The following is a 24847-nucleotide window of genomic DNA, read 5'->3' as shown; positions in this document are numbered from 1 at the left end:
TGCAGGGTAATGAGGTTATTAATGTTGTTATTTCTGCTTATTTGGTTGGTAAAAGCTTGGTCTCTCGAGAACTTCAACACAGCTTCATTAGATGCCCTTCCCAGGGAAATTTACTTATTAATTCTAGATGCTGATGAAATTAAAAAAGAAGACTTTTTCCGAAGGGAGTTTTCTTATAGTCAGATAGATCACATAGACGACAGAATTCTTCAGTGGGTGGTAAAAGTATCGTGTAATATGTTTCTCAATAATTAGCGGTAACGGTAATAACAGCAAAAAGGGAAAATTTTCAAATGTAAAGTAGCTTGAAATAAATTTTGTATCAGGTTAACAAACATTTACATTTGTCATTTTCCTCTCATTCCTAATTTTCTCTTCTCAATACGTATAATTGCGTTGTTAACACTGAAAGTGCATAATACTAAGCCTACATTTTACTTACAAACATTACATTTCATTAACGGCAGTATGCTGGTACATATTTGACAGTTCTGATGACACAGACAGAAGGACGTATCAGATTTATGAAATCTTTCTTTTTGCTTTTATGGTTAAATCTTGGTTACATGAGGGTCTACAATTAAACTGATCCTGACGACAACATCGATACGACCTTTGGTGAGTCATTTATGTCTCAGTGAATTATATTTTTGTCGAAGTAATTAAGCTTATGGTCACCAGAATAATTACTCCATCCTATCTGATAAGTTTTACTAAAACTATCTCCATCACGTACAATAATATATAGGCTGTGGCATATGGCGGTTTCACTCAATTCAAGAAATTGAAATAATAAAACAAACAGCTATTGAAAATAGTTATAACAGCTCCATAGTAGACACCCTAAAACACTCAATAATGGCAAAGGAATCACAAGACAAAAAACAAAAAGAAAATAACACTTTCCATACAATCCCCTTTCTGGGTAACATTTCATACCAGATTGCCAATGTCTTTAAACGGAAAGGCATAAGCATATCCTTTATAACAGACAACAAGATTGGACAGAAGTTACCCCACAACATCGGCACACGAAACCCACTTCATCACACAGGTGTGTATAAAATTGAATGTTTGGACTGTGACAGCTTCTACATAGGCCAGACAGGCAGATCGTTTGAGATTAGGTTCAAGGAACATATGGCAGCACTAAAAAACAAAAAATATCACACATCAGCAATAGCTACCCACCTGCATGAAACAAAACACCATGTTAACAACACAAGTATTAGCATCTTACACATCCAACCAAAAGGCAGAAAACTAGACATCCTTGAAACACTCCAAATATACAAACATCAAATGAAACAACCAGAATCCATCTTAAATGACAAAAATGACAATATTTACAATAGTATCATCTCCGTTTTCAGCAACTGCCTACACTCATAAAAATGCACACACACACACACACACACACACACACACACACACACACACACACCTCATATTTACCATAAATATTGACAGCTGCCTAGAGTACAAGAGATTGACCTCATTCACAGATAATTCATCACACCAACAGCTTGTACCCCTTGTCAGCTTAAAACTGTATGTACATCAACTACTGGCACAAATGTATATCTATCTGCATATTTTATAGCATTAACCAATATATTACCCCAACCTTTAGGCAGCTAATATATGCAACATGCAATCTTAAGACTCCCTGCCATGTAAATGTTTCCTCTCATATAATCACTCTTTCCTCTCTCCCTCTCTCTCTCTCTCTCTCTCTCTCTCTCTCTCTCTCTCCCTCCCTCTCCCTCTCCCTTTCACACACACACACACACACACACACACTTTCTCTCTCTCTACCTCTCCTTCTGCCTCCAGCCCCTCACTTCACATCTGTTTATTAACCCCAATCAAAGAGTGTAATGTATGTATGATTTTACTGTTGTAGCCAATATGATCATTGTAATTACAGTCAGTAACATTTCACCTAATTGTTATCAATAAGTATGAAGTTTAAGCCATTTTAACATTTCACCTGATTGTATAAAGGAGTACGAATTCTGCTGTTTCAACTTGTCAGAATTGGATTTATATACCACCTGAAGTACACACACATATATTTGACACCTCAAAACAAACACCGCCAAATGCTTAAAGCAATTATTCTGTAATAATATTGTTATGATGTATATCCTTTGCACTTTGCGATTGTGTCTTCACTTCTGCTATACGAACCTTGCACCCAGCTGATTCCAGACGCCATATTTGTTTACAAATGTATACATGTGATGTGTTACGATAGCAAAAGGAACCTGTGATCACTGAAGGTACTGTAGTTTACTTATTTAATGTTTACCATTAGATATCAGTTTAATTTTTCGTCAAAAGTAATCCTAAACCATATTCTGAAATAGCGTCTCGTTTCTCCACTAGGCAGTGCCACAAGTTCCTCCAAGAAATCGTAACACAACACACACACAAATGTAATACTTACTAATGTAAATCTACCCGATGATGGAGGTTTAAACCTTCGAAACGCGTCGTGGAAATAAATAAAACGGTGACTGGTAACAGTGAACTTGTTGTTTCATTTAATGTCAGTAACAGTCACGGTAAAGCCTAACCTAAAAATGTTCGCATTTAAAGAAGCTGTGGGCTCAACCCCCTCCAGTCTCCTGCACGCCTGGCTGTCAAGAGCTGAATGTGACTTCGGACTGCCTGGTTATGTCGTTCTAGCCTCGCCCTCAATCGAACATTTATAATGGGCTGAAGTTCTCCATTCATCGAATTCTATTCCAGTAGTGATGGGCTAAACTGCGATTTTCCGATATCAGTGATTTCAGTGAATGCTACTTTTCAGTATCTGTTATTCTTAACTGCAATTTGTCGCAGTTAAGGAACATAGGTCATGTATCCCTCCGCCACTGCTATTTCTGCGATTTCTGCTACTTCCGCGATTTCTGCGACTTCTGCTACTTCTGTGACTTCTGCTACTTCTGTGACTTCTGCGATTTCTGCTACTTCTGCGATTTCTGCTACTTCTGCTACTTCTGCGATTTCTGCTATTTCTGTGACTCCTGCGATTTCTGCGACTTACCACCATATGAAAAAGTTACATCTGTCAACACAGAAAATTGCATCGCAACAAACCTGTCATTGGCAAGTATGTTTTACGTTTTTTCTTCCGTTGGCTTTAATTTTGTATTAAAGAAACAACTGTGAAAATATTAATAGTGTAAGTAATATGTAAGTAGCCGTACAGTACCGTAATAGTTCGTGTTTAGAAAATGAATTCTAACATATTGTTATGTTCACAGGTACCTGAACTACATTTCAGTCACTCAGTAAAGTGAGAACTCAAAATATCATTGTCAACAGATCTGAAGAAATTGCCACTGCATCTTTAGACCGTTTTCGTCAGACGAGAGGTTAGTTTCTAAGCGTTTCGATGGACTTAATTACTTCAGTGAGATCGTTCTTGCAAATGTGACATTCATTATAGCAAATATTAGCAATCTACTCTGTCAATTATATTGCTAGTAATTAGTGACAGCAAAAATTGTTTAATAATCCTTGTGTTTTTGCAGACACAGTTCTGACTCTGATTACTGGTTGCTGTACGTATCTATCCACATCAAGGCTGTTGAGAGAGATTCGTGAAGATTCAAGACAGCTCTTAGAGGATTTGCTGTTTAAAAGTGAAATAATTGTGAAATAAGTGTGTGAATGATTAAACTGTGTTTTATTGAAGTTGTTGTGCGATTTTAAAGGCATAATAAATGTTAAATACAGTGAGTGAATAATAAAAATCTCATTTTCCACATGTTAAGCCGTCCAATACCCGTAATTTTCCACCACTTACTTATTGGTAAACACTTGTTGCAGAGTGACATGCCGCCCCCCCCCCCCTTTCACCACAATCTTGGTGTGACACTGACCTGTAACATATCCCGAAGTCTACAATATGCATTTTGAGGCTTTTGATGTGAAAGTGGGAAGTACAGATCTTCCAGTTAAATCGGGAATAGCTTAAGTGCATTACTTGAAAGTGACACAGGAAAAGCTTGCTTATGTAGGTGGTAGTAGTGTCGGCAAAAAGTTCTTGTGTGTGAAGTTGCCATGTAGAACACCAGGTGTAAAACTTTTCTCCCGAGTCTTGAACTGTGTCGGAACAAAAGTGAGGCATTCATATGACTGTTTTCATTTCACTACACTTATACAGATGTCTGAGTTCTGCTGTGTTAACATTGCAAAGTCCTGTAGGCATGTGGAGTATTAACCAAAACCGTCATATTGGAAGCAGAATCAAACACATTTGTTACGTTTTATCAAAAATATCAAACACATTTGATATTTTCAGGAGAAAAAGGCAATGTTGCTTCTTATTAATATAATACATTCAGAGTCACAGCAGTATTTGACCAACCATAACTGATGCTGAATGTGCATGTCGTCATATAATATGAAAGGCTTATTTCAATAGTGGTACAAGTCCATTACCTCCACTTTTCTGTCTATAATGCTTCTGAAATTAATGATCCAAGCAAACATAAATAAAGGTTCATCTCTAGCAAGAAGCCATATGCTTGAATATTTCTGGTATCTCAACTGCAGATTTTTCAGCGCTCATTTAACTTTACGACTCTGTATCTCAAAATGAACAAAAATGGACTTGTACCACTATTGAAATAAGCCCTTCATATGCACACATAGCACATCGATCTCGTGAGGCACAAGGCTCTCATAACGAAGTACGTACGTCGGTCAACAGATGGCACTAGGAAAAGTATGTTAACTGCGCTTTTTAGTTGCTACTTGCGACTCTTAGTTGCGACTTGTCACGGAAATCGCAGACTCGATACCGTATCGCAGAGATGGACGTAGTACGAACTTCGGCCAACAGATGGCACTGTTAACTGCGCTTTTTAGTTGCTACTTGCGACTCTTAGTTGCGACTTGTCACAGAAATCGCAGTTGGACACCATAGCGTACAGCAGAGATGGACGTAGTACGAACTTTGGCCAACAGATGCCACTGTTAACCGCACTTTTTAGATGCTACTTGCGACTCTTAGTTGCGACTTGTCACTGAAATCGCTAAATTCGACCAATAGATGGCTCACGTCTTTGAATGTGAAATACTAGTTGCGACTGCTAACTGTGACTGAAATCGCAGTTAGATTCAGTAAAGTTGCTACTGTGATATCTGTTACTTCTGTCACTGTGATTTCTAACAGATACGCGATTTCCTGCCCACCACTATATTCCAGTATCGAAAGTGCTCTGATGCAACAGAAAGAAGTTGAAGCACGTTTTATTATTTTACGCGTTACAAGGGAAATGATCACCATTGTAGAACTTTATTACTTTATAGCGCCCTAATTTTTTTCTTGCAGAGTAATTCTGTCTTGCTCGTTCGAAACGCGTCAGTTATAGTGCTTCTGGACTGTGACAGGATTAACATATTGATATTATAATGACACTCTGTATGCTGAACACGATTACCTAATTTTCAATTAATGTTTACAACATTGCATTCAAATCCTCAAGTGTCCTCATTCATCCGACAAAATATGAACCAACTCATAAGTGATACAGCCTCCTCCATTGTTCTATGCTAACAATACAACACATGCATTGCAAAAGCTTGGCCCACGTTATTAGGTACAAACCACATTACGATGTACCCATCCAAACATTAATGAAAAAAAATTATATGAAAATTTAAGCACTACTTCATAACATTCACACGCAATAGCTGCGAACTATATAGCATTTGCCACAAACTACCATAACGAGTATTAAATATTCTTGTGATAAGTACTGCAAATATTCAATCCCTTACTTCAAAGTCTTTAAAGAACATAAGATACATCACTGTGGAGATGAACTCTATTTCAAATACTTTCTGACAAGACGTCACAATGCGAAATAAATGTAACTGCCAGCTGTCGGCTGCTACTGGTCGGCGAAAGGCGGGCCACACAACTGTTGCCTGGCGTCGCCAACAGATGGCAGGGCGGTAGTGAGTCTTTTGCTCACGGCAGTACGTGTTGGTGAACTATGTAGTATTAACACCTGTATGCAAGAACATCGACTTCTTTACTGATACATTAGTTCCCCACTAAGGGTCAGACTGATGAAATATAAACCACTCTTCAAAGTTTAGGCGAATTAAACAGCATTTCAAATTAAATAAAAACATGGCTATGAAATATGTTTTTTCTTTTTGATACACATCCTCTCCCGAAACAATGTCCATATCATTCTGTTTCTATGGGGAACATATACGTTTTGACGATCCTCACATTGGAGTCTTTCTCGCCGTCTCCGAACGTTTCGGGAATTCAGTTCCCACAAGTATCGTAACACAAGACTTCTTTCTAGCGTAACAGGGAGATACTCTAAGTCTCCCATCGCATTTAATATCCACATTTCTCAGTCCTTTCACTAAATTTGTAGTAGTTGTATGTTCACCTAAACGCAAAATATTCGCTAATGCGCCACTTAATGTACCCTTCAGAAAACGCTGTTTCTTCTTTTCATTTGCAGTCTTCGTCCAGTAACAAAGAATCTCTTCAGAGGAGAAAAATAAACAAGATCTGAAGATCGCAGAAGACTAGTAGCGTTCGGTGGAATGCAAATGAACAATATGTTCTTTTCTCACAAAGCTCTGAAGTTTTCATTGAGATTTGAGAAGAGAGAATATTTCAAATATTAATCTCCTTCCTTCCTTGTTTGAGGCAAACATGAGGAAGTGAGTTTGAATTCAATTGTCAATCAACTCTGTTCTAGCCACCCACTCTGCTGTGTATTTGCGTTCCAGGAGGTGACTGTATATTCAGTAAGTCCATTTTGGTTTACGTTTATCAATAAGATAAGGCGGAAGGAATTCTCCTGCTGCATTCCCCAACAACATAAGAGTGAAGCACGGTCTTGAGATGTCCTCAGTTTTCTCCGGACGTCGACATGTCCAACGAAACAAGAGTTTTCTTTTGCTGGTATGTTATGAAACACATTTTCATCAAAACTGTAAACTTTTCAGGAGGACCGCCTTTAACCTCGGCTTTGTATTTCTCTAAAAAAGATATTTATTACATTCTCATTTACAGCAGCACCCTTCGTTTAAATATTGACTGTAAATTTGTGAGGCAGTTCAGAAGTATGTCTCTCTAAAAATGCCTTTCCCCAGGCCAATTCAAGCATATTATCAGCAAGGCAGTCTACCGTTCTTTTTCACGTGACATGATTTAACCATGCACCTGAAGTCAGATATTGATATTGGAAGAACCGTATCACTGACACTGATAAAGTCTTTGACAAAACATCTCTCTTCAGTCTTGGTAAGAACAGTGGGCCTTACAGCTTTTACGTCATTCTTGTTTCTCAACTTGTTCACAATGGTTTGTCTTGGAATGTAATACTTCCTTGCAGCTGCCCTGTGTACAGTTAGTCGAGAAGTAATTTCTTCTAATATCTTCATTCGAATGACCGGTTTCGTGCCATATTCCTGAGAACCTGGTTTTGGACGTTTCTGTCATTCTGCAGTCTGTAAAAGAAAAACATAGTAAGCCTACAGTACTGTTTTAATTCGCGGCTTATTGGAGGCGTAGAATGTATATTTAAGCTTATTTATTGTTGCACCTACAGTACTCTTCGAATAATTTGGAAGAGTGTAGAACATTTCTACTTCCTTCTGCATATGCCTCTATTGTTCTTCTCGATAGCTGCACTGGCTCCAAAATTTCCTGAAAGATGTTACTTCTACTAATAGTCGATAACGATATTGTGGTCGACACTAGACGTAGACTTAAAACAGTTTAATCTTTAATTACACTCTCAGTGTAAAGTGTTCACCGATATTGCCAGATTTGTGTCTCACATATAGTTCGAATCAAAGGAATGCAGAGTACTACCTACTACACAGGTTCATAGATTGTTAAATTGTCCTAGTGTTAGTAACCACACGACACAGTCCAGTAGCTGAAAAAAATTCACCTGTGACAAACATTTAACCTATTAGTTCACCATATCACTGCCCTCATACACATTTAGAGAACTTGAAACAATTATGATAGTGCACAAAAATAATCAAGTCCGTCAACACTGCTCTGCTAAGCGGTCATTGTTCATGAGAGTCAATAATCACGGATGTTCCTCTAATAAGTTTTCACTCGGAGTTAATTATTGATTACTGTCACAAAAGTCACAAATGAAGCCCAGAGTTGAAGAAAACGAACCGTACACAAATAGCGCGAATATTTCAGAATGTTTGTTATCGTACTACGGCACAGCTTACAAGAGACACAGGTGTTGCTCCACTTACCCTCAGCCGCAGACTGCCTGACCTCAGCTGTGCTAGGTCCATACGTACATTCGCCTAGGAACACTATTATTGATAGCAGTCATTTTGCATGAAATATTTTATTATCCTCAAATCACTAGCTTCCGAATTAGCTACTTAATTAACAAATGCTGGAAATCAAGGGGAACAAAAAAAATCATTAACATAATTATAATGCCCCAATTCAGAATAATCAGTGTACTAGAAAAGTGGTAATTTTTTGCTGGTGCAATGTTACTCTAAAATGACATGAACTTGCAATTAGATGTGTCACAGTGTTTATTTCGACACAGTAACTAATCGCTTGAAATAACATTTCACCACTGTAAACAGAAAGAATTATTTGACTGCTTCAAAATGAAACATTATGAAGGAGGTCATGATATTGAAATCTCTGCCTGTATTTCTTTCTTCACAACAAATGAGGTAACACTCGTTTCACTTTACTTCTTGCACACGTGACGTAATTTTGACGTCATACGCAAAAATCGACCACCGTGTGATCGGCTATCGAATTTCGTTTGCGTTCAATATGGGCCTCTCACAGGACTTTATCTTCGCGTATGGGATGTTTACAGAAAACGTCGTTCTTGGAATGATTTATTATAATCATTGCTATAATTTAGTCACATAATGATTTATCGACGGTTAATGTCTTCGTATAAGAGTGTTCTTAGGAATGAGTTGTTATCGTCAATAATTGACAATTTAAACATGAAACAGCTTATTTTATAATCCGCAGTATGCCGTTTCATGGTTACGAGGCACTGATAACTTATCGCAGAGACGTTACCATTTATAAAGTCAGTTAATAACGTATCAACCGTTGAACCCTTCAAGAGAGAATACGACAACGAAGACACAAGAAACAAATCACAACTGTGACGTCACCGCCACTAGGCTGTCGCTGCAAACCAGCATCAGCGCAAGAACGTGTACTTCTTCCGTGAGAGCGTAACAGACTTAGTTCTCGACTGTCAGTCTGTGTGCCATTTACAAAGAAACTGTGCCATTCCTGTAGGCTATAGTGCCAAATGCATGACACGCTGGCTGCAACTCTCTGTGATTTCCATCTATTGGGTATGAGATCAAATACAAAATTTTACTGCTTCTTAAGAAAAACATTGCTAGTGAAACCGACATACACCATAGCCTTTAAAGTATGCTATAGCAGTTAGTGTGATATAGTTTTAGTAAAAGTTAGCAGACAGGATGCAGTAATTATTCTGATGATCACGAGTTTAATTACTTTGACAAAATTGTAATTCACGGAGACATAAATGACTCACTAGAGATCGTATCGATATTGTCGCTCGGACAGTTTAGTCCCTCATGTAACCAAGCTTTATCAAAAAAGCCAAAAGAGAGATTTCATAAATCTGATAAGTCCTTATGTCCATGTCATATGTATCAGAATACTGCTGCTAATGAAACGAAATCTTTGTAAGTAAATATAGGCTTAGTATTATTATGCACATTCAGTGTTAAAAATGCTATTACGCATATTGGTAAGAGAAAATTTGGATAGAGGGGAAAATGACAAATGTAAATGTTGGTTTACGTGTCACAAAATTTATTCCAAACTACTCTACAGTTGACAATGTTCTCTCTTAGCTGTTTCTACAGTTATGGCAACGTTAATTTTCTTAACATAATTATTGAGAAACATATTACACCCATTTTTACTACACACTGAAGAAAGCTGTGATCTGTGTGATCTACCTTACTACAAGAAAACTCCCTTAGGAAGAAGTCCTCTCTTTTAATTACATCAACAGTGAATTTCTCTGGAAAGAGCATCTCACGAAGCTCTGTTTATGTTCTCTAGACACCAAGTTTTTAGCAACCAAATAAATGAAAATAACAGCAATAATAAACTCATTATTAGGTCATTATGACATACTTCTGTCCATCTTTCTTATATTTTCATCATTTTCTATTACTAAAAGTCTTTTATTTAGTTCTAAATATGTTTTAGATGTCTCACATCTCAACTTCTTAAGAAAAGCTCTGGCATAATACCCTGACAAGTATGTGAAAACAGGCAAGTATTCCTGAACTGACTGAACTCGTTCCTCACTGAAATCCATTATACTGTAAATGTTTGTTGGTGGTGATGGAGGTAAGTTCACATCATCTACTCAGTCAGTTTTAAAAGTGGTTCAAATGGCTCTGAGCACTATGGGACTAAACATCTGTGGTCATCAGTCCCCTAGAACTTAGAACTACTTAAACCTAACTAACCTAAGGACATCACACACATCCAGGCCCGAGGCAGGATTCGAACCTGCGACCGTAGCAGTCGCGCGGTTCCGGACTGACCGCCAAGAACCGCTAGACCACCGCGGCCGGCATTTTTAAAAGAATGTGCATCTATTCCAACTTCTCGAAGAGCAGATGATGGAATTTTCCAGGGCAGCAAGGTCTGAATTCTTAGCTTGAATTGAATGCCACATACCTTTCTCAAAATACCAAAGATACCAATTATTGGGATCCTTCCATTGTTCGCTGTTTTCCAAATCTCGCTTCTAGAGCATCTGTCTGAACATTTCGTGGCAGAACATATTTAAAATTGGTGCCCTCACTGCAATACTTGTCATTTCTAGAATGTGAGTGGTATCTGATATGGCTGAATGTGTGTTATTTGATAATCCATATGTGTAATCAGGGAAACATTTCCATATATCGAACCATGACAAAAAAATCTTTCGCAATATCTAATAATTTCGTCACTTGAGCTGGAAAGCGGTTTTTACAGAGCATTCTTGAAATGGCTATCTCTACCAGGTAAGGTAACATTTAAAATGTTACACCATGTGTAAATTAATTTTGATGAATGTAGCAGTGTTCTCAAACCTTAGTAAGATAATGTTTCCTCAAGGCTAAGATATCTTGAACAACCATCCCAGTGGAACTATTAAGCACAGGTTTGACATTTTGTCACTCAATGTCACTTTCAGAAACAGACTTTGAATTAGGTTTTTTGGCAGATTTTATTGTCTGTGTACACTCAACGTCATGTAGCTTTTTAACTGCAGAGAAATTGGCCACAAGCAGTTCTATAATTTCTGAAACTGATTCAAACTGTGGGTACTTTATTTTCTCATCAGTATCTTTTTTATTGTTTCAGTTGTTTGTGACTTATTTTAATATGTGAGGAGAATATAAAACATAAAGAGAGATTGTGTGTCATCAAAAGGGTGTTCGTAAACAATTGATAGTTGAGGAGGGGAAGCAAATCATGATGTGGCCCATCTGATAATTGAATTATTCTTACTAACAACACAGGCTAATTAAAACCAGTGGCATACAGTCTAAAAACTATTTTCTTAATTAGAGTGAACGGTTCTTCACCATTCATGTTGCTAACTGGAGGGATAAAAACCTGAGCTCTAGTTGCCACATTCTTAGAACTGGCTGCAGATTCCAAAATATTATCTAATGTGAAGACCAAATAAAGCGTCAATTGAATTTTGTCAACTGTTAGTGAAACAACTTGATCTGATTCACAAAGGAACTGGATTTTCTGTGTTGTATACGACAGAGAACTGCCACCTAGCTGCTCACCTGCTCAGTGTGTTTCAAAATGTGGAGAAATCTTATGTAGTGTATTAGGAATGGATAGCGCAGGACAGTGTGTGCTCCTTATAAACTCGTAAGTATGTGGTGATATTGAAAATCAAATACTGCAAAACATAATATAATTTAGGGAGTATCTGTAATGATTCCTTTGCACACCCATTAAATTCACATGCTCACATAAACAATTAACGCTGCTGCTTTCAGTTTCTCCAAAAACATTTACCATATTTTTCAAATCATTGGTTATGAATAGCAAGTAGTCTGCTGTGAACTATTATTGTTCTTTCTGGGGAAATGTTCCTAATTATCAATAACGTCAAATAAGTCATTCAAATGGGTTATAGTTAATGGGAAACTCTTTGTACCAAGTTTGGTGTTTTCACTTTTACCAAATATGTACTCTGGGCAGTATTTATCACAACGAAACGCAAAAGTGTAGAAATATCTGTCGCTTCTGTTAGAACAAAACTAAAGGAACCATCTGACTTTATAATATGCCAATTTTTGTGCAGTTTGATACCCTCTGAGAACTTAAGAAAGGTATTCATATCCGCTGTTGAATTTTAGGCACAGTTATTTACATTACTTTAACTTGATCCAGCGGCCAACACTCATGTTTTACATTTCCATCAACAGAGAGGCCGTCATCGTATGATGATCAGCAATAATTTTAACTGTCAGCGCGGGTACTGTCTCAGCGTTAAGGGACTACACAGGAATTGGAAACATTTAAGTCTAGCTGTGCGGAAAGATAGTCGCAGACATCGACAGTAGGACTGCAGTTAGATGGAGGGGCAGAAGCCGATGGCGGTTTCCGTCCTGATCTTGCATGTTTATACAAATTTGACGCAGCAGACATACGGGGAGCGTGAGCGTCCGAAGTTCCGTTCCCAGTTGCTACAAGAATTTCACACAGAGCTGTTTTGGGGGCACTCTTTTATGTTTCCTGTCATCTTAGTTGCTGCGTTATCTCATCCTGACGAACTGAAAACTAGTGAGCTGGGTGGACATTTAGTGACGATGACTTCAGACCTCTGGCAGGATACTCGGACAGTGGAGCCATGTGCTGTCAATATTGGTTAGGGAACACTTGTGTGTGCTGTCATAGCACAATACTCTAGTGTGTGGGTCTCATACCAGATAGCACTGATAGCGGCTACTGAACGTATACAGAGAAGGGCAGCACAAATTGTGACAGGTGTGGCTGACCCACGAGAGAGTGTCACGCAAGTGTTGAAACAACTCATTCGGCAGACGCTTTAAGAGATCCACAAGTTACCCCACCAGAGGCCACTTACGACATTTCGCAAGCGAGGAGTCCAGAGGCGCTCTCCAGCCACTACGCGTCGCTGCCGTAAGGAGGCTGAAGGCAGAGTCAGGCCGGCCACAGCACACAGACGTCTCAGCACTCGCCCTTAACGCACTCCGTACGCGAACGGAACAGGAAAAAGTATCGAAACTTGTTACCGTTCCAAGTACTCTCTGCAATGCACTTCAGAGTGGTTTGCAGTATAGTCCGGGGATGTAAATGTGACGGTCAACTTGGTGCTTGTAAATACGTCGCGTAAGTGGACGATTTAATGGCAAAATTGTGTACAATCGCGCGAGAAATGCAGCCATCAACGGAAATATACGGCACTTTTCAAAAGTACACTTTTACGTCTCCATATGCGTTTTAGAATCTGGTACGACGCTGATGTATTCTCGCCACCGTGAGTTATGTAATCGCTTGCCGATTCATGGACAAAATGTAAATATTAAGTAACTGAAGACACAAATATTTTTTGCTGGGGTCCGCCTTTAACAAAACACTATTTTGTTTCACAACCCAAACATATTTCACAAAAGTTGCAGCAATATCAGTGGGCTTTTATTTTATGGCTGTTAAACATAAAGAATGTTCTTTGTCGTTTGTACACACGTAAATATTATTTTTTGAAATCGCAATTACATATTTTTGAAGGACATTTCTTATGTATTCATACCTTTTTACCACATGTTGTAGTTTTCCTGAGGTGTTATGTCTTTATAGTACTTGTTTTCTTTCACAGTTTGTCATCTGCAACCATATAGAACTTAATGTAGACAAGTTGTTTAGCAAAAAGTACGATTTGGAAACTGTTATTGCTATGCCCGAAATTAATTATTTCTATGTGTGTGTGTGTGTGTGTGTGAAGGGTAATGTGGGGGAGGGCTTTTATAGGTTGGAGTTACCTAATAATTCTGTGAGGGTAGAGAACAGAGTTCCATTGCAGAGAACTGTATATTCATTTATTACCTTTTTTCCTTCAACTATGGCTTTTTGTATTTGATACTTTTCTTCAATTATTACTTTATGTGGGGTGCTGTTGGCGCATTTGAGAATTTTCAAGGCAGTCTTGATATCTGTTGGGTTATTTATCTTGTACATAATGTGTTCAGCAAATGTGGAATGACAGCAGTTATTTTTTAATGCTCTTCTGCGTTCTGTGTATCTGGTATTAAAGTTTCTGCTTCTCTGTCCTGTATAAACTGATTTGCTATCCTGACATGTTAGTTGGTAAATAACAGATCTGTTGTGTTTATCTCTGTTTTGCTGGTTGTTCTTGGCTTTCTCTGTGTTGAGTTGTCTGTCCTGTAGGCTATTTTTAACCATTGTTTTTTGAGTACGTTGCCTATTCTGTGGGCTACCTTGTTGTTGTAGGTGAAAGTGAACCAGCTGTTCATTTTTGTGGGTGTTTCTTCTTCATCTGTGCTCATATGTGTCTTCTGTTTGTTTGTAAGTTGGTGAGGAGGCTTTTGTTGGGTGTCCTTCTTGATTGTGTTTTAATTTTGTGATTCAATTGATCTATAGCATTTGTATCGTATCCATTCTGTACAGCTATTTGCCTGATTGTCGGTAATTCATTGTTATAGTTGTTTTCAGTGAGTGGGGTTTTGTTCAGGCTGTGCAGCATGTATTGGAAACTGGCTAGTTTGTGCACAATGGGTTTATTAGAACGTTTGTGAATGGCTGTGCTGGTGGAGTTGACATTCCTGAAAATGGAGTATTGGTGTTGGTTGTTGCGTCTATATGATGTGAAATCAAGGAATTTTAACATTTTATCGTTTTCTGTTTCTGTGGTGAACGTCTCTAGTTTTATATCTTCGTGGTTTTTTCGCGAGATACACGTGGGATGTGTCAGTGTACTGATTGGCTCTTCTAGCAATGTACGCTCTCGGAACATTAACAATAGACCGTGATGTGACGCAGAACGCCTCTCTTGGAGCGCCTGCCACAGGAGTTGGGTGAGGATCTCCGAAACGCTTTCGCGCTCACTAAATGATCCTGTGACGAAGCGGACTGCTCTTCTCTGGATATTCTGTTTCCTCTATCAGCCTTACGTGGTACGGATTCCATACTGATCAGCAGTATTCAAGTATTGGTAGAACGATTGTGTTGTATGCTACTACCTTTTTGATGGATTATATTTCCTGTGGATTCTTCCAATGAATCTCAGTCTGGCATCTGCGTTTCTTCATTTCTACAAGCAGTTTATCTTAACAGATCGCTGGAGCAACGAAGGGAATTTAGCGACAGGAGGCAAGCGCAGGTGATTCCAGTTCCAGGAAGGGTCGTACGACAGATGCACTTAATTACAGACTTATATCGTTTATGTAAATCTGTTTAAAAATTATGGGACATGTTCAGCGCGACATGTTCAGCGCGCACTATTTTGACGTTCTTGTGTAACGAAAATATCTTCTATAAAAACGCATGCAGATTCTGCAAACAAGGAGTTTGCGAAACTCAGCTCGCTCTGTTCCTCAACAAGGCATCGTTGCTCAGGTTCATGCCGTGTTTGTTGACGGCAGGAAGGCATTTGACACCGCCCCACACTGCCGTTTAGTTAAGAAATGCGAGCTTAGCAGGTATCGCAATAGATTTGCAACTGGCTACGAGACTTCCTCACGGACAGAACTCAACACGTCGCTCTTAACGGAACGAAATAGACAGATGTAAGTGTTATTTCTGCAGTACCACAGGGATGTGTCATAGGGCTTTACCTTACACAGTATGTAAATGTTGTAGAACGATGCTTCGTGTGACGTTCATGTCACTTCCCTGCCGGCGGTTATTATATTTTTGGTGCTATGTTTTGATGCACGATGTAGGAAGATTTTGCTCCAAGAAGCGAATCTTTTATCACCTATATTTACTGCTTAAATATTAATCCAGAGCTCTAGTGGTGCTGATGACGTTTCTTGCAGCTAGAACATGTTAATAACAACGTCTGACGGTTTATAAGACGATTATGCCTCTCTTTCTATGCCAGCTGTACCACTCGCAATAAAAATTTATGAGACATGTCCGTCCATCATTGACTCCCGGTCAGTATTATTTCTTATCACCAGCTATCAGTTATTTACGGAAGATTATACTTAGTAGTAGGGGATGTGTGATAAGTTCCCCTTGAGCACCAGGCTTATAAAGTATGTGTTTGTGCTCTGACATGTGCAAAGGAAATGACTGTGTCCAGTCGTAAGGAAGGTACGGATTTGACGTGGAATACTGTGATAGCAAATCAAGGAGTATGTCAAGTCATAATAACGGTACAGATATTTCAATTTCCAGAGCCTCAGCCGTCAGCGGGGTGTATTTCTGATACTTTGCCCACTGTCGCATGTCATTCAAATGAGACCGCGATCCTAATATTTGTTTGTAAGTACAGTGACGAAACATTTATGTGTCCGATTTCGTAGGATGTTTCTGTGTGTGTGTGCTCGGCGCGGCGGTGGCTGTGGCCTGCAGTGGGAATGACCCACGTCTGTCACTGACGGTAGGAACCCTCCGAATGGAGAGGCCGTCCTCAAGGTTACGTTTTTTATGTGGACTCAGTGTTTGTGCACTGCATTGTTTTTGGGTGTTTAGGAATTTTGAGGGTTTTTGGATAGCATTACACATGCATTATTTCGGTGATCTATGAGTAGTTTCCATGTCTGTATGCTGTGTACTGGATTATTACGGTTGTTTATAAGTTTTGCGTCTCTGCACATCAGAGTACTGCATTATTTAGGAGTAGTTTCTTGGTCTGTAAATTGTATATTTTGACCCAAAGCATGTCAGGGTTACTGTTTTGTATCAATGTAATAAATAAACTACATGTAATCCGTCTCTAAGTAAATTTTTCAAAAAATAAAGTGCACTCCTTCCTCTCACCAGCAGACCAAAACAGGCTGATTCCTTATCCCACAATTTTCCCCTCCAGACCTCTGGGGCGATGAGGAGGCTCGGGCACAAGTGCAGCCAAGAAAAAAACGTTACGTCATTATGATACTGTGCTCCTATGGACTGAACTGCATGATCATGTGAGCTATAGCGGTGCCCTCTAGCAGTGAACTCGCCAACCAGCTCAGTTCTCTGGTCTGGGGGATTGGAGGGAGTTGTCTCTTGTGTAGTGGGGGCTTATTCATAGGTTTTAGAAATGACAGACAATTCCAGCAGACAGATGTTTCCATGCATTGTGTTATGCAAAGCATTTATTTGCAGGACCTTATTCTTCTTCCTCTTCATATTTTCATGCATTAATGCCCGCTTCCATTCTTCATGTATTGAGCTGTGGGTGCAGTCCTTGGCTGGATCAGTGCATGTAACACAGCTATTACAACTCCCCCTGCCTGGCATCAAAATCTCGCTAGTTGAACACATGCTAATTCCACACCTATAGCTCAACAAGCACTGATATCTCAGCCTCTTGTGGTCATAGCACTACACTAAGCCACTAATGCTGAAGGTGAATAGCAAATTTTAACGAATTTCGACAGATTTATACAAATTCGAACAAATTTAACCAAGAATGAGAGTGTGCACTGATATGAAACATTCTGGCAGATTAAAACCGTGTGCCAGACTGAGTTCCTCATTTAGAGTCTTGGTTTGGCACACAGTTTTAATCTGTCAGGACATTTCAAACTTATACAAATTTATACAGATTGAACGACATGAGCAGACTCTAGTGGGGGCAACACCATCTTATCCCCTCCTCAGCTGCATGAGTAAGTTCTTGGAGCAAAATTCCCTCCAAAATTCAAAATCCCCAGGCATTTTCCAAGAGGATGACACACCATTATGCAACAAAGTCGGAAAGGGGAGGGGTGGGGACCCATAGAAGCACATAATTCAATTACCAGAAAAAATCTAATCTTCCGAAGATGGTGGCATGGCAGGGGGGCTGCCGTGGTACTTCCCTGCCAAAAGCCACCATCTATGAAATTGGGACTCATGTCATCAGATGACGTGACGGCCGCAATCTTGGATGATGTCATGCTCTGTTGCCAAGTCTACAGGCAGCCATCTTGGATGACGTTATCGCCGCCATCTTGAATACATTTGACAACAATGGAGAGTGGGGTGGTATGAATGTTACCCATCTACATATGGATTCATGAGGTTGTTTCCATACCTGTACATGTATGAGCAGAAGTGCAATGTGAAATGAGACTCGTCTGACCAAACAATGTGAATCCTGTCATCAAAAGTCCAATGTCAGTGTTCACGGGCATATGGCAATGTGTAAGACTCTTTGTTCTGTGGTCATCAAAGCTGCACGATTGGGCCATCAGCTCAGAAAAACAATATCGATGATGTTTGGTTGAGTAGTTCACATGTTGAAACTTGTTGGTGCCCAGCATTGGAATCTGCAGCAATTTGCAAAGTTGCACTTCTGTCGGTTTGAACGATTCTCTTCACTCGTCGTTGGTCCCGTTCTTGTACAATTTTTTTTCCCGCCGCAGCGATGTCGGAGATTTGATTTTTCACCGGATTCCTGATAATCACGATACACTCGTAAAATGGTCGCTGGGCTAAATGCCCACTGCGTCGCTACCTCGGAGATGCTGCGTCCCATCACTCGTGCGCCGACTGTAACATCATAACAACGCGCCAGGCACTCGTCTTAAATTGGCGATGCCGACCGCAGCGCCGTATTCTGCCTGTTTAGGTATCTCTGTATTGGATACGCATGCCTATACCAGTTTCTTTGGAGCGCCAGTGTATTCGCAATACGCTACATCTGTTTGTGCTGAGGCTCCTTTGTTGCTTCCTGCGTCGACCCAATGCAGGTCTCGCTGCCTTTCGCTACAGTCCTCTACCGTCGCGACTTCTCTGTATACAACGGCATTACACGAGTAAAGCCTCATGGAACGTCTGACGATATCTTCTAGGTCCTTCATATATATTGTAAGAAGTAACGCTGCTATGACACGCCCTTGTGACATGGCCGAAGTTATGTATGAGTGGAACGCTGAGTTCTGTTTGCTGAAAACTCTCCAATCCAGTCACACAGTTGGTCTCGTATTTTGTACTCTAGTATTTCGTTGATCATCCGGCCGTGGGGAACTGTGTCGAATGCCGTAGAGAAGTGAAGGAACGTGGCTGCCCCTACCTGGGCGTCCGCGTCTGCTGCTCTCTGCGCTTCGTGGACGAACGGAGCGAGCTGGGCTCCACACGGCCGTCGTCTCCTGGGCCCACCTCGGTCGCTACACGGGAGACTGCCAGTCCCCAGAAACGTCACAGTCCGAGAGCATGACGCGTGCTCCAAACTTCTGCAAGAGACTCGCATCAGGGTTACGGGCCTATAGTTTTGTGCGTCTTTTCGTGGATTTTTGTTATCAGTAAAACACCAATAAGTACCACGACTAACACGAGAACATGAGACTATTATCATAGAAAAAGATGTTTTTACTATAAGGTTTGCCAGGTCAGAACTATGCACAGCAAGATTTCTTTTATGTTATGAAGGTAAATTATCTTTTTGCACTCTTAATAATATATCATCAGCAGCCAGTGTCTTGCACAGTGTCTTGAAAGGAGGATATAAGATGAACATCAACAAAAGCAAAACACGGATAATGGAATGTAGTCGAATTAAGTCGGGTGATGCTGAGGGAATTAGATTAGGAAATGAGACATTTAAAGTAGCAAAGGAGTTTTGCTATTTAGGGAGCAAAATAACTGTTGATTGTCGAAGTAGAGTGGATATAAAATGTAGACTGCCAATGGCAAGGAAAGCATTTCTGAAGAAGAGAAATTTGTTAACATCGAGTATAGATTTAAGTGTCAGGAAGTCGTTTCTGAAAGTATTTGTATGGAGTGTAGCCATGAACGGAAGTGAAACATGGATGATAAATAGTTTGGACAAGAAGAGAATAGAAGCTTTGGAAATGTGATGCTACAGAATAATGATGAAGTTTAGATGGGTATATCATATAACTAATGATGAAGTATTGAATAGGATTGGGGAGAAGAGAAGTTTGTGACAAAACTTGACTAGAAGAAGGGATCGGTTGGTAGCACATGTTCTGAGGCATCAAGAATACAATTTAGTATTGGAGGGCAGCGTGGTGGGTAAAAATCGTAGAGGGAGACCGAAAGATGAATACACTAAGCAGATTCAGAAGGACGTAGGTTGCAGTAGGTACTGGGAGATGAAGAAGCTTGCACAGGATAGAGTAGCATGGAGAGCTGCATCAAACCAGTCTCAGGACTGAAGATCACAACAACAACAACATGTTGCTACGAAAAGAGCCCTGAAATACCTTTTAGTGATGCTATGCTGCGACTTTCTTTGGATCATTAATGTTCAACAAAACAAAATATATTATGTTCTTATTATTCTGGATCTGGCTTTCTATTAAAGGAACATTTTTTCGTTACTGTAACCTGCCATAAAGTTCAACATATCTTCCTTACTTTACAGTTATTGAAAAGGTTAATGAAAATTATTTCGTTATCAATACTGTTGCTACAGTATGCAATGATTGTTCAACATGAAAATTTTGCAGTGGATTTTTGTTATCAGTAAAACACCAATAAGTACCACGAATAACACGAGAACATGAGACTATTATCATAGAAAAAGATGTTTTTACTATAAGGTTTGCCAGGCCAGAACTACGCACAGCAAGATTTCTTTTATGTTATGAAGATAAATTATCTTTTTGCACTCTTAAAAATATATCATCAGCAGCCAGCATCAACCTGTGAAACACATCATAAAATCTGCTGCTCCGCTCTGCAATTGCGAATGCTGAAACAAATAATTTTAGTTTACTATTACCTGTCCCCTTCTCTGCGGTATGATTGGTTTCATTTAATGCTGTTTGAATGCGCCGCGGCAGTGGCTCGTTCGTTCGTAGCGCAGCTCTGCACCACGAGTAATATTTAAATAACTGAATATGTCTTAAAAGGATGGGATAAAATACCAGGCAAGCTTATTACAAATCATAATGCAAGTTTTCACTGAGTAAATCTATTCAAAACATTTAAACAGATTAAATTATTATACACCTTTACAATGAGTATGTAATGGCGTACGTCTCTCAATCTTGACAAAAGAATGCTACGCAAGCATACAATATAACGTCACAGGCTCTTCCTACTCACACAACTCCAAGAAGACGACAGAGAAATTAATATTCGGGCACTACTATTTATACTTGTCACATATTCTCATCTTTGTTTGATATTTAATAAAGTATCGTCTGTGGCGGTTTCAGTACTCGCTGACAAAGATATTATCTTAAAAAAAATCAGTACATAATTCTATACAAGAACAAAACATGACACACAATGCTTTCTCTTTATTACATAAAGTTCATACAATCGTGGGCCACGCAGTTACAATCATCCAGTTCAATTATTCTTTTCTCCCTTTTTTTACTACATATAATATGTGTTTTGCTAAGAGACGTTACAAAGTCGCTTAGATTGTGTTACAGTATGTGTGCTTTAATATAGAGAGGATGACCAGCTTGCTGTGTATTCGTGTTAGCATGATGTCCAGTTGTTAAGGAACAACATAATTTCAGTTGACATGATACCAATCTACGGCACAGAAAGTTCACTGTATACAGTAGTGAATCACTAACAGACTGTAATTTACTTATGCAGCTTTATAACTCAAAATACCGAGTCAGTATTGATTGATTTGTTCTAAAAGTAACTGACACTAATCGCATATGTCCGTTAGTATTAATGGGAACCTTGCCCTTGCACATTATCATATGCAGCTGATAAAAAAAGTTTTTGTCATTATTTCAAGGTCTGCGGACTCCATTTCACTGAGGACCTCATTCTGAGACTTGGTGAATATTTCGACAGATCCACAGTAAAGAAATGTTCTGTGCCTCTTCTGAAACCTCGTCTTAAACCAGTAACTGTACCATCGATTCTGCCTGTCTGAAGTACCTCTCGTCAGCTTCTTGTTCAATGGAAGCGATGGAAAACAGAAACTTAGAACTAGCTATTGCAGCCAATGTAGCAACTTGTGCCCCGTGTGGACAGGAAAGACGTTTCGTGGACTTAAATGGCTTTCTTTAGTCCTTAGAGCCGCTCAAGCTATCCAAAGATTGGCATGCTATAAAGTCATACAGTGTAATTAGTTTTGCTCTAATAGAAACGTCAGATACTCTTACACTTTCATGTTCTGTTGAGGTGAATACTGGCCCGAGTATGCAGTTACATGTTGGTAAAAATGTAACCATAAAACTTGGTACAGGGAAGTTCCCATTAACTCTGAACCATTAGACCCTGGTACACATACCTTGGGTTCACCAGAACTGCAGACAGTTTTAACTTTTAATTACTATTTTAAAGATTTATAATTGTGCCCCAGCTTATCAGGTATGCTCCCTAGCAGTTTTCAGTAACACGGTAAAGGTACCCCTAGAAATCAAGATTAGTTTTAAGTGGCACTTACATTTTCGTCTTTATACGCACACTTACATAATATGGGCCCGATGAAACCTATGGATCATGTTGTAGTGTTATCAAATTAGATTGGGATGTAATCGACTACATTTGGTCGGAATTCAGAGAATGCGCTATTGATACACCTAAACATTGTTATCATGGCACAAAATATAATTGTTACCACTCACAACAGATAGCATATTCCTGTGTTGTGTAACAGAGCTAAATATTGTAGGGGGTTATTAGGAGTATGTGAAGCAATACAGTAATGTCGTGGGAGTTTGCTGCTCAGCAGTGGTGTGTTTGATATTCGATACGAACGAGGAAGAAAGGTAAGTGTCACTTTTAACACTAAACAATAAAATGAACAACAGTTACAATCCTTCAGTTGACAGAAGAAGAGAGGTTACTTCTTCACATTATTTCTTCAGATATAATGTCAGAATCTACATCTATAAAAAGGAGCAGGGAAGGAAATAGCATACACTTATCAAGACCAAATTTTGAATCAGTTGTTACTCAATGGGGAGCTGATAATGATGATTTCCTTTTAGATAAAGTATAGCTTCAGATAAAAACCATGAAGTTGGTCCTCAGGAAGCGACATGCAGCTCTCTGAGTGGAGAACAGACTAGTGATGATAGTGATAGTGATGATGATGATGATGATGATGATTATGAGGATGATGTAGGTAATAATGCCTCTGGACAAATAAACATAAAAATGCTAACATATATATTGCTCCAAATGGTATGCAATGGAGTAAGTGCCCCTCAGTTCCGAATGAAATACCTGCTCACAATTTGGCGAAATTTAGTTAGTGTCACTGTTAGTGATGATGATGATGATGATAATGATGACAATGACATAGGTAATAATGCCTCGGGACAAATAAGCAGTGAAAATGCTACCGTATATATTGCTCCAAATGGTAAGCAGTGGGGTTAGTGCCACCAGTGCCAAATAAAATGCCTGCACACAATTTGGTGAATAAATATTCCAGGGCCAGCAAGGGGCATAATCACTAACACCCCCAAAGATGCTTAGGATTTATTTATTCCTCTAGCCATTGTGGATGAAATTGTGATACACACAAACTTAGAAGCAAGAAGAGTTTTTGTACCAAGAAAAATAAACTGGAATGATGTAGCTAGAGACGAAATGTTCGCCTTCTGGGTGATTTTACTTCATATTGGAGAGGATAAGGTTTGGGATGTTCCAATCAAGGAACGTTTTCAGAGAAGGTATTGCAATCCGTTGTGTAGAGCTACAATGTCAGTGAGTCGGTTTCAAGCAATAAGAAGATTCATTAGAATCGATGACAAAAGAACAAAGAGGCTAGGTTACAAACCGATAAGCTTGATCCTGTATCCTATGACAAACAGAAAATATTTACTGACAGTGCAAGAAAATAATGATACCTAAAAGTAATGTAGCTGTGGATGAACAGCTAGTTCCATTTAGGGGCCTGTTATGGGTTTGCGCGATATATGCCAAACAGGCCTGGAAAGTTGAAATGAAAATATTCTGGATGTGCAAAGCTAAGCTGGTTATGTCACTGACAGGCTTGTGTACACGGCAAGAGGACCAGGTGAGCCACCCCAGAAAAATGTGGGCCTTACCACAGAGAACACCCTTGCAGGCAATATATTGCTGGTGCCAGAAATGTTACTGTAGATAATTATTTTACAAGTGTACCATTGGCAGAACATGTGTTGTGTAAGAACCTAATTGTTGTGGGAACAACAATGATGAATCAAAGAGAAATTCCAAAAGAGATGAAGCCAAATAGGAGCAGAGCGGTACATTCAAATGAAGATGGTTGGTTTTTCACCAAAGAAAAACAAGTGTGTAGTCCTCCTACACTCCATGCATCCTGACAAATCTGTAGATGAACAGTATCCAAATCTGAAGCCTGAGATTGTGAAATTTTTTAACCAAACGAAGGATGGTGCGGATGTTATGGATCAACTAGTGCCTGATTATACATGCAAAGGACAAACTAAACGCTGACCAGTGGCTCTCTGGTACACCATAAGGGATGTACGCACTCTAAATCGCGTTATTCTTTTCAAAACACAACATCCCATGGATCACAAAGGGATTTTGCGTAAGAGGAGACTATTCATTAAGGATATTTCAGTTGAGATGATATAACCATTTATGATCAGAAGATCGCCTAATCACTTTCTACAGAAATCCATCTACCTGTATAGGGAAAAGTTCATTACTATTCCTAAAACACAAAACAGC

The sequence above is a fragment of the Schistocerca nitens genome, chromosome 11 (genome assembly GCF_023898315.1).
Source record: "Schistocerca nitens isolate TAMUIC-IGC-003100 chromosome 11, iqSchNite1.1, whole genome shotgun sequence".
Taxonomy (NCBI): domain Eukaryota; kingdom Metazoa; phylum Arthropoda; class Insecta; order Orthoptera; family Acrididae; genus Schistocerca; species Schistocerca nitens.
The sequence above is the reverse complement of the archived record's forward strand: the minus strand, read 5'-3'. Positions refer to the sequence as shown.